At 49.2% G+C, this 9,899-nt stretch overlaps 1 long non-coding RNA gene across 1 annotated transcript; it reads right to left on the bottom strand.

Annotated features, from left to right (window-relative positions):
* Positions 1-933: 933 nt before the first annotated feature.
* Positions 934-9,055, bottom strand: LOC126913332 (uncharacterized). Its single transcript, XR_007708407.1, has 3 exons — positions 7,314-9,055; positions 4,644-4,777; positions 934-1,982 (listed from the first exon to the last, which is right to left on the bottom strand). It is a non-coding gene; the product is annotated as an uncharacterized LOC126913332 (long non-coding RNA).
* Between the last annotated feature and the right edge of the window lie 844 nt (positions 9,056-9,899).

The following is a 9,899-nucleotide window of genomic DNA, read 5'->3' as shown; positions in this document are numbered from 1 at the left end:
GCACAGATGCCCCTGACAGCACAAGAGACGTGGGGCTGGACTAATCCATCAGCCCTGGGTGTATCTGGACGATGGGGCCAAATGAGCACAGAGAGCCCACAAAATTGCTTGCCAAAAATACTCCCTCTGCCTCCAACGGTGTGGTAGCCACAGGCTTCCTTGGACCACGGTGCAGACTTAGCATCCCACAGCACATTCCTCCATGAGCCTGCCCAGTCCTCCGGTCAGCTTTCAGCCCCATCCTGGTGCTGACACAGCCAGAGGGTGACACAACATGTGTTGAGTACAGTACATCAGTCACAGCAGCACATCCCAGACAGCACTGCATTTCTTTTTTGGGGCAGCTTAATGTCTGGCTGCAGGTGAGGGACAAAACAGGGGCTGGAGCTGACCTGTGCAATCAGCCCCTACAGCAAGACCCTCAGCCTAAGGCATTGCCCCAGAAAACTCTTCTGGATAGGAAAAAAGCACCACTAACTGCAGGCTCCTTCCTACCGTTCCCAACCCAACCTGGGTTGCTGAAGCTGGTTGAATTTACTCTGGATTTTACTTTGGAGCAGGCTGCTTTTCCCTGCCCCCCTTTTTTTTTTTTTTTTTAACATGGAAATCTACACCGATAAGTGAAACCCGGCTCATGTTTTACCTGCAGTAGCTTTGGATTTACTGCAGGGGGTAACCTTTGGCTGCTGATGCACTTGCTCCTGCAGCAAGGCAGGCTGCAGCAGACTTCAGAGGTTAGCTTCCGTGGGGAGGAAACGCTGGGGGTGGGATTTATAGCCTGGTCCCCGTTTAATTAAAGCCAGCTGCTGGTTTTCCCGGTTTCAAATAGCTTAAGAAAATGATCCCTAAATATATTAAAAAGACAGAAAGAGTCTGACGTTTGGGGTAGGGTAACTAAAATGATTATTTTGCAGTAGAGTGCAAATTAGAGCATCTGCTTACTGGTGCAGACCCCGGTATTTGACATCAACCAGTGCATGATTATAGGAGCAGACTGCAAACGGCTTTCACACGGCTCTACCTGCGGCCTCTCCAGGCGAGGTCTCTCCCCATCCATCCTGCCGTGGTGCTCCCGACCAGCCCTGGCACTGGGTTCCAGCCAGAAATGTGTCTGGGGGAGCCCAGAGCTGCTGCAGCTGGGGCACCGGTCCCTACGGGCACCCCTGGTGAGGACCCTGTTCACTGGACACTGCGTGGTGGAAAAGCCCCTCAAGTACCCGCTGGGGATGGAGACTTAGGGGGGTTCCTGTTGGGACAGAAGGGAACGATGTATGACTTTTGGGTACGTAACTAAGCTGGGCTCTATTTATTTATTTTTTTTAATGAGTCAAAGATAAATCTATTAACTAGAACATCTAATAAACTGTTAAAGACTTGGTTTAAACACTTCCCACTATTTTTGTAATACTTGGCCCTCTTTGTGAGATTTCATTTTGGTTTTTGGCTTTTTTTTCTTTTTAATGAAGCAATTCTTCTTCTCTAAGCACTACAAACATTTTCTTCCAAGGGGCTCTTCGAGGAAAGCACTGGCTGATCATTTTCAAGAGTGCTGTTGCTCGGGGGCAGTTTTGCTTGGTAATACTCCAGGAGCCCTGGCAATAATTCACTCCGAAGCCCTGTGCCACATCGGGTGTTCAGGAAGCACGTCAGTGTGTGACTACAAACAGGGTGTCCGACTCTGCATGGGTTAGCGAGAGGAATTTGTGAGCCCACGCCTACCGCCAGGTAGAGTAATCGGAAGCGAAACTCAGAAAAGTGCCAAATAAAGACAGGAATGGAATGGGGGAGAGCAGATTTACCCTTTTACAAGGCTCTGTCCCCAAAATCAGTTGCCTTTAGTCTGCTGCCACAACCACTCCTCAGGCCTCTGCTGTCCTACCAGTGCAAGCACCCTCAGAGAGACTTGAGACCTCCACACACTGAGAAGGAGGAAGGGTCTGAAGACAGCATGGGCTGAGCAGCAGAAAAGCAGCAAGACAAACCTGCAGAGGAAAGGAAAACAATCAATCAAATCAATCAATCAAAAAAAAAATAAATCCTCAGAACAAACTATCTCATCTACAATGCTTTTAAAGGAATGTGAAAGTCAAACTGAAGACGAAAGGATCCGTCTATGCAAGAAGCCTGTTTTCCTAACAAGTAGGGGATGGTTTTGATTCTTTAGCAGCTGGGCTATTGCACAACTCCTGTGAAGCCTGCTGATGAATTAGTTACTTGAAAACCAGCAAAGCTTTGTCCTCTTCATGGCTCGGCTTCCCTGGTGTCTCTAAAATGTTTGTTTGTAAGTGGGAGATGACTAACAGGCCTCTGCAGAAAGGAAGTAAATTTAGACTCCAGCTTTGGGAAACTGTCCACAACACGGGGCAGAGTGGAGCCAGCAGAAAACCCCACGAGAGCAGCTGGGCAGCACGGAGGCAGCTCCATGCCCCCACAGAGCCTGGTTCAACCCCTCAGAGCCACAGAGCTGGGCCTCACCTCTCTCCACAGTGCCATCCTTACTAAAAAATCTGGTCTGCAGACACCTAGACCTTGAAAGCACCCGAGAACCAGTCCCATATTCCCCAGCTGACAAAAAGCCAGAAGTGGCAGCACCGCGGGGCTTGCCTTGCCTGTGCATCTCCACGGGCTGACAACTCTGAAACCTAATGATGGTGCTAAAACCACAGCTGTCCTTAGCTTGCATCCAGGGAGCATGGCAGTGGTCTATCAGCTGCCGTGGGCTTGTGCAGGCACCCCACACTCCTCCCATGAGGCCCCAGTCCCCTGATGGAAGCACCCAGCTGATCCCAAATGTTTTCCATGGCATAGCCACCAGAGCACACCAGAGACAGGAAGCCTGGAAGCTCACCTCTGATGTCAGACAAACTCCAACCCACACAGGACAACCTTGTCTTAGTCACCAAGATCAGACCAGACACTGGGAACAACAGACCAGCACCCTCAGGGAGCCCACAGATGCCAGCAGCAGCTGAAGAATTCACGCTTTTATTCTATACAAGCAACCAAATACCTTGAACTCTTATCTGACACTTATCACAAGGGCAACAGAAAAAGGTGCTTGAACCCTGGCCAAAATGTGCTGCCTTTTTTTTTTTTTTTTTTCTTTCCCTGCTTGATGAAGCACATGAATCGCAAGAGCAGCCTGTCCCTGGGAATACTTGTACTTACTTGCTGACCTGCTGGCACGCAAAGCCCTGAAAGGTAATGGTGGGGGCAAAGCTCCAGTCCCTGTTCGCCACATGCATCCAGCCCTGAGCAATGTCTTGAAGCACTGCAGTGAAATCCACCACGGCTCTCCTGCCAGAGCCCGGGAGATTGGTTTGAGCCTGGGTATTTTATCTGTATCCTGAAACACTTCTTTTCACGAGCTATAAAACTCTGGGAAGTTTCATTACTCGCACGAAATCCCAGCCCCTGTGTAACCCACCAAACACAGACCTTTCCTCCTGCCCTCTGACTGGAGCCAGTAAACCTCCCCATATTATTTACGAAATGAAATTCCCACCCGTGTTATTGGCACCCCAGGAGATGCCTGCCAGACGGGCGCGCTCCCGAGAGCCCGCAGGACCACGGCATGCAGCACCGGGCTGCGGGAAAATGTTGGAAGGAGCCCGAGTGAGTGTTTCTGCAACAAAAAAAAGCACGTGTGCTCCAAACACGCTATTCATGTCAGTGGTGGCTGCTGCTCAGCGAGCCTGTCCTGGTCACAGCACCCGAGCAGGGCTGCAGGACAGGCCCAGGAGCGGAGCCGACCTTTCTGCGGCGTGCAGCAGCTGGGCTCGCGTGTTTCTCAGCTTGCTATTTATACCGGTCTCCCTGTTTACACCTATATTCTTTTTGTCACACATCTCATCTTCTCTTTGCTTTATGTAATATTTTCAGCTCTTCTTTGTTTCTGTTTTCTGGGCTGGAGGCACAGCAGAAAGCAAAGAATGTCACAGAGTGCCAGCAATGCCTGGAAACGTGAGCACTTCACTAAATTCACAGCACGCATTTCACTACACAGCATTCCTCTAAAATGCACACGCAGAAGCACAGGGAAATTCTGGCAGGGATAACTACATCATAACCCCTCAGCCACTTACTATACCACAAAAAGATGTACTAACAGGCAAATCTGATCAGACAGCAACAATAATTTCAGTGGCAAAAACAACACTTCAAAATGGAGAGTTGCATAAAATGATGTTAGCGCTGAATCCTGAAGGTAAAAGATATTGCCACCTGGGTTTTAGATGTCTTTACATACACAAAATTATCTTATCATCTCTGCATAGAAGATAGTTACTGATTTAGAAAAGGAAAAATCAAAATGAGAAGCCCAACTGTGAACTCTCTATGGTCTAATCTCCTGATTATACTTGGATTTGAAAATTTCATTAGAAAACAATTACAGAGAAACTGGAAATATCACGGAGGCTTGATCAACAGACCCAGTGGATTTCTTGGCAGCAGAGCAGCTTCAGACAGTGCTAGAAGACTTCTGCGTATGGTTTCATGAAATGAAAGGGAAAGAAAGGTTGGTTTTAACCAGCACTTCACAGTGAAAGGGCTTTTGACTGATAAATCAATCTTCTTTTTTTTTTTTTTAGAAAAAAAAAGTAGATTTCCTTATATAATGTGCACAGTGGATGAATACCTACCTGTTAAGCCTGCAGTTGCTGCTGGAGTTAACTGCGGCGACGCAGCCTCCTTTCACCGAGGGAAGGTCATGGAAGAGCTGCCCTCTTCCTTCATCCCTGTTTGTTATTTCAACAGACCTAGTGGCAGCCAAGAGCTGAGAGAATGAACAAAAGGGAATAAAAATAAGCCCTCAAAGATATGCAAAGCATCATTTTTTTTTTTTAATCTTTCTGCTTGGCCATATATCTATCATATTTTACTGTTCAAATGGCAGAGGAATTTACACAGCAAAACCGGATTAAATCTGCCCCTTGAATGAGTATTACAACATAGATACCTGCTTCTAAATGGAAGGGCCACAGCTGCTTTGCTGCTTCTTAGACCTCGTCATCTCGCCCTGCGTTCAGCTATGAGATCAGGACAACGTTGGTGTGAACAGCAAGACCCCTTGTGGGCCACACAAGGCCACACGCCTCAGCAAAATCAAATATACAAAATATATGTTAAACGCAGGTGAACTCAGATTGTTTAGGCCCGGTGACTGAGCCAGTCATTTTGGAGCCTCAGAGCCCTGCTCACATCCCAGCTATAAATGCTTCAGGGTTAAAAATGATGGTTTTTGTAATGTTCACTGCTGCAAGCCGAGCATCTCCATGGCACAGTGGCTGCAGCAGGAAGATTCTCTCCTTCTGGCTCTGCCACAGCTCTGTACCCCCAAACTTCATCTAGAGAATAGCAGTTCCACACAGCCCTGACACATATAGGATGCTGCAGAAACCAGAAGTCTGTGAATATATGGCTCATGCTATAGACCTGGGTATCCCTTGGATTTATGCAGAGGCACCACTGTGCCCCCGCAGCGTCCCCTGGCAGTGCAGGGCTGGTGTGCCGGCGGTCCTGAGGGCCCTAGCAGCCCGATAACCACAAGTTTCATTCAAGCCAATTATAGCTCTTTATAAATAGAGGATCCTGCTTGTTTTGGAGCCGGCAAACAGCAGGCGGTGGGTCCTGTTTCCGTGAATAGTGCCTGGGTCTGATATGGCCAGGCTGGCCTCAGCCAGCAAGAAAAGTGCTGGGGTCAAAGCGATGTCGTCGGGAAGTGAGAAGGTCCCCAGCCTGGCAGGGACAAGGCTGGGCATGGGGCGTCAGCAGAGCCAGGCTCTCCCCTGCCAAAAACACTGCAGGAACAGAGCATTCATCCTATACCTTCCTGGAGACATTTAAATCAGGCAGTTTTAATAATCGCAGGTATACATTTAAGGACAAACAGATGCTGTCATAATGGTTTCAGGCAGGTTCGTGATGTGCAATGCAGAAAGCAGACAACTTGTTGGTTCATTACCTATAGCTCTATTCCTGGGGAACCAGAGGGCAACAAATTCACCCTGAATTCAATTAGACATCTGCTCAAAGTAATTCCCAACAGCAAAGGCAGCTCATTTTCTAATTGTAAAACACTGTATCCTTTTTTCTAACCTTTTAATATTATTGATCTTTTTTTTTTTCTTTTTTTCAGGTGCAGGGGAAAATGCCAAGCATGATGTCAGCAGACAGAGTTACATGCCACAGGTGCTCTTTCCAAAAGCGGAGCACTAAATGCCAGCCGAAGCACTGGCTGGATATTGCAGAGTGTTATCGTGATAACGGAGACAAGCTACACCATGCACATTTGGGGCAGGAGAGGCAAGAGCCTGACCCCTTGAGCCCTTGGCTTTTGCTGTGCCAAGGCCAGGTTGCTATATCGTTATGATAAGGGTAATCCTGTTAGGCAAACACATCAAACAAATAGTCATTCATGATTGCAGACCTTGTCTCGGCAAATCTAACCCCAAGTTAGAAATGCGCTGAGTGCACAGTCCTGTGGCACAGCACGCTGCGGGCTGACCGAGGGGTAGGCCGGGGTCGCCTCTGCCCCAGGACCCCGGTGCAGGCGCTCGCCGAGGCTCAGGGCAATGCCTGGAAGTGTCCACAAACTGCCAGAGAGCGAGCCTGCTCTCCTTCCCCTTCACTTCATGTGTAGAAGAGGACAGATGACTCTTATGTCAGGCTGTTTTGCTTCTATATTTATGTCCTGCCTTAGGCTCACAATGTTCAGCTCAGATGCAATCCAGTCTGGTCATATTAATACATCTGGGACAATATTTTTAACAAGCAACATCAAGCCGAAGGCCACAACCGTCCGCAGGCGCCAGGAGCTCTCTGATCCCGCTCACCCGTTTCGCTTACAAAACAGAGAAGCTCCCCAAGAGGAACCCAGGAGGTCCCTTTCTGTCTTTTATGGGACAAACACACTTTCCAGCTCCCCACACTAACCTCCAAACATACTGGATCAAATTTAATCTCTGCTGTGCTCTGGGAGTTTCTGTAGGTTTCAGAAAGGATGAACATGACTCATTTATTACAGATGCCAAAACCAAAGTTTAATAAGGGGTCGTCACCAATCTTAGCCAAAATGAAATGGACACCCATAGCCCGTGGCCATATCTGAAGGCTTGCAATGTAACTGCAGATGAAGGACCATCTCTTCTTCTGGGTGGCATATGAAAAATCAGTTTCAAAACCTAAAAAAAATGGGTTCTGCCACCGCTGGACACTAATGCAACAGATCTATGCCACCTGGTTAGCCACTTCTTCAGCTTCCCACCAGCTGGGACTGAGGCCTGGGAGCAGCCAACCCTCACGTTACGTACCTCACCCCAGAGCTGGTGGAGAGGTGTCCTTTCCAACACGGAGGGTTTCTGAGCTTGTTTCGGGTTCCCAAGCGTTATTTGGAATGCAGATTTTTGGAAGGGAGTCACGTTAGTTGCGTGACAGCCAGGAAATGAAAGTAACGAGAGAAGGCTTTCTCACTGCATTGTTTCCAAAGCAGATTTTCTTTCATGCTGTGGATCAGGAAGGAGCTGACCCAATCTCACAGAAGAGAAAGCAATCCAGCTGGGGTTAGGGACAGTTCAGGCTCTCTGTAAAGCAATGACTCACTCCAAGTCAGGGAAGCAGAGAGCGAGCAGCATACGAAGGGAGCGAGGAGGAAGAAGAGGATGGTGCCGAGCGCCATCGCGCAGGGGTGAGCGGGGTTTCAAGGCCCGAGTCCCCCCCGGACAGAGCGATGGCTGATGGTTTCGGTGAGCCACCTGGGCGCCAGGAGCAGTGCCTGAGCTGTGTCAGACGGGTTGCCACAGCCACGACATAGACAGAAGACAGGCTGCTCGGAGGAGGGCCCGCAGCGGCGGAGGAAATGAAACAGGAAGGTTTCTGGAGAAAATGCTTGTGTGAGCTTTCCACGAGGTGTCAGCAGCAGCCGTTAGTCAGCACAGCCGGAGGTGCCCCGGGCTGCCAGCCACATCCTGGCCTGGCACACACGGGTTCCCCAAAGGGAGAAGGATCCCCATCCAGCACCAGGCTCCTCGTCCCTTCTGGTGACAAGATGACCCAGCTCTGTCACCATCTAAAGACTGCAGAGCAGAGGGGTCCCCATGCAGGGCCAGGACCTCAAAGACCAAACGCAAGCCCTTTGCATAATTTCCCTGCCTAACGAGGTCGCAGTCCACACTACGATGATGAAAGCAGCATTGTGGCACCAGGTCTGCAGAGGGGATGCTGTGGCACAGCGAGATTAAAGCCTTTGCTTGGAGGTCGCCTATGCAGAACGTGGATGTACGGGGTGTGCGTTCCAGCCCAGCGCTTCCGCTGCAAGCCCCAGCTCTCCTCCCTCATTACTTTTCTCTCAAGATGTTTAATTTTAGCTAAACGGCATGCCGGTTGTTTCCGCCTGACTTGTTTACAGAGACTCCAGAGCCGGAGGCTTAAAGCAAACCTGCAGCTACAGCGTGCTGCAGTTTGGGGGCCGTTGTCCAAACTCTGCTGAACTTTGGTCCCGAGCCTGCTTGCAATAGAGGAAACTGGTAAATGTTCAGCATCAAACCCACTCAAAAAGTCAGTGCAAGGACTGGGGTCAAAACTGCATCTTTCAGCCCTTTTAGAAACTGAGGGATGTATTAATTGCCCCTTTTTTGTCTCATGCTCAAAAGCAGTGCTAAACACTAACTATGCTCAACATTATCACTCATACCGCTGTTTTCATTTTGCTTTCAGTGACACCAACAACCATGCCCATTAAGTCCAATATGGCCAATATGGTCCTGCCCTTAATTTAATGAAAACCTCAAGAAACACATGACGTCTGTTGCAACAGCAGAGCTTTTCCCTTCTTCCCATTACGTGGATGGGTTTCAGTGACATTAAGTGGGCTTTAGCTGGTCACTGGCTGGAGAAACCAAAAGATCAACGTGCTGGAGGAAGGTAAAGAAAAAATAGCTCCAAGAGGACACGTCACAAGGCAACGAAGAGTCGCATTACTCAGACATGGTTGTGCTGACAGACTAATCCTCATCATGTGCCAAGGAACCTGTGATAAGCCCTCTCATAGTCAGATAAGTAATAAGATCAGTTACTTAATTCAAAGTGGTTAAACCCAGGCTGGACTGCAAACAAACAAGTCGTGTCTGCAGGTCTACACATAAAATGCATATCATCATAAAATTAAAACCTTCCTGGTTTGTCAGGTTTTGTCACTATAAGCAGTTTCAGGGCAAATAGAACACTTTTTCTCCAGCACAGCGCAGCCCACAAACAGGCTGTGTTTGCTGCAGGCAGGTTCCTGCTTTGAGTGGATGTGACAAACACATTTTGCAACCAGGGGCCAGCCTCTGGGCCACCCTCCGGCTGCTCTCTGTGAGACCTCAAGGACTCAGCATGCTCTGGCCTATTTGTAAGCCACTGCTGGGGCCCAAAGCACACCGTGGCTGTAGCTCTGCCTCCAGAGGAAAGCCTGGCCTGAGCAAACGAGTCCCGCTTCCACTCCAGAGACATTAATTGCCTACACAACAGCAAATTTGGCTTTGCGACTACGCTAATCCCCTGTCTCTGGGCTCAAACACAACTTGGCTTACCCAGGCATGTGCGGAAAATGTGTAGAAAAGGCTGGCAACCTGGCTGCCCTGGCGTCACTGTGCTGGGCAGCTGAACTGATGACAATGTCACGGCAAAATTGGGGAAAAGACTGGGTGTTTGTGGTCAGTCAGAGCCGTCTCTCGGAGCAGGCCACAGCACGGCACGCAGTGGCGGCAAGGCATGGGTGGGTGAGGCGACGCAGGACGCCCTCCCAAGGCCAGGGCTGTAGAATTAGCTACTTTTAAGACATCTATTTTGATCCTGTGCTTCGGCAGAAATTATCCCATGCCTGAAATAATAGGATGCAACTGGACAGAAATGCTCCA

The sequence above is a fragment of the Cygnus atratus genome, chromosome 5, assembly GCF_013377495.2.
Source record: "Cygnus atratus isolate AKBS03 ecotype Queensland, Australia chromosome 5, CAtr_DNAZoo_HiC_assembly, whole genome shotgun sequence".
NCBI lineage: Eukaryota > Metazoa > Chordata > Aves > Anseriformes > Anatidae > Cygnus > Cygnus atratus.
The sequence above is the reverse complement of the archived record's forward strand: the minus strand, read 5'-3'. Positions and strand labels throughout refer to the sequence as shown.